The sequence below is a fragment of the Hylobates moloch genome, unplaced genomic scaffold, assembly GCF_009828535.3.
Source record: "Hylobates moloch isolate HMO894 unplaced genomic scaffold, HMol_V3 SCAFFOLD_2519, whole genome shotgun sequence".
Classification (NCBI taxonomy): domain Eukaryota; kingdom Metazoa; phylum Chordata; class Mammalia; order Primates; family Hylobatidae; genus Hylobates; species Hylobates moloch.
In genome coordinates, this window is record NW_026654794.1 from 2,577 (window position 1) to 3,324 (window position 748).

Here is a 748-nt window from a genome sequence, read left to right on the forward strand (position 1 = left end):
GGAAGAGAATGAAGTTTTACTGGGGGGAATTAGGTGGAAATATTATTATAATAATGATAGTGTATATATAGCACTTAATTTATAAAGTATTTTCCGGTATAGTATGTCATTAGGTCCACACTTCACTTAACTCACCTAAACCATTCTCTGGAGATCAGATTGATTTTGGCCTGTGTGAGGAAGAGCTGTTATAGTCATGGTGGTTAAACAGAGAAAGCAGAGTAGTGATTGCCAACCCTGTCATCTTCTCTCCCCTCCCTTTGTTCTGGTTTTGAGGGTTGCTCAATTCATGAATAGTTCTTTGCTCAATTAGACTCTGCTAAATTTAATATTTTTCCCCACCCAGACTGTGTCCTCTGTCTCTTATTCTCCCCAAAGAAAAGAAGAACAATCATTAATGGCAAATGGCAATTGAAGTAAACCAACACCAAGAGACAGCTTTACACTTGGGAGATAATATGGTTTTTAGTGCTCTATACATTCAAAGAAACTTCTCCAGTAAGAAAGTATAGAAATGATCCCTGAAAGTATAGTCTTTAACTTTAATTTGTCTAAAGATTTTAACAGATGATAGGTGCTCAATAAATATTTATTGAATGAATGAATAATAATGTAGTAGCATTATAAAGGCAAATATTACCTTAACCTACAATAACATATACATCCAGAAATACTCAGATGAAAACTGTGATCATCAGGGCTGGTCAGACCATACCTAAAATATTTTCCCCATTTCAACAAGAAAATG

At 34.6% G+C, this 748-nt stretch overlaps 1 pseudogene; it reads right to left on the minus strand.

Annotated features, from left to right (window-relative positions):
* Positions 1–337: 337 nt before the first annotated feature.
* LOC116464982 (small nucleolar RNA U3) lies at positions 338–537 on the minus strand (annotated as a pseudogene).
* Positions 538–748: the final 211 nt, after the last annotated feature.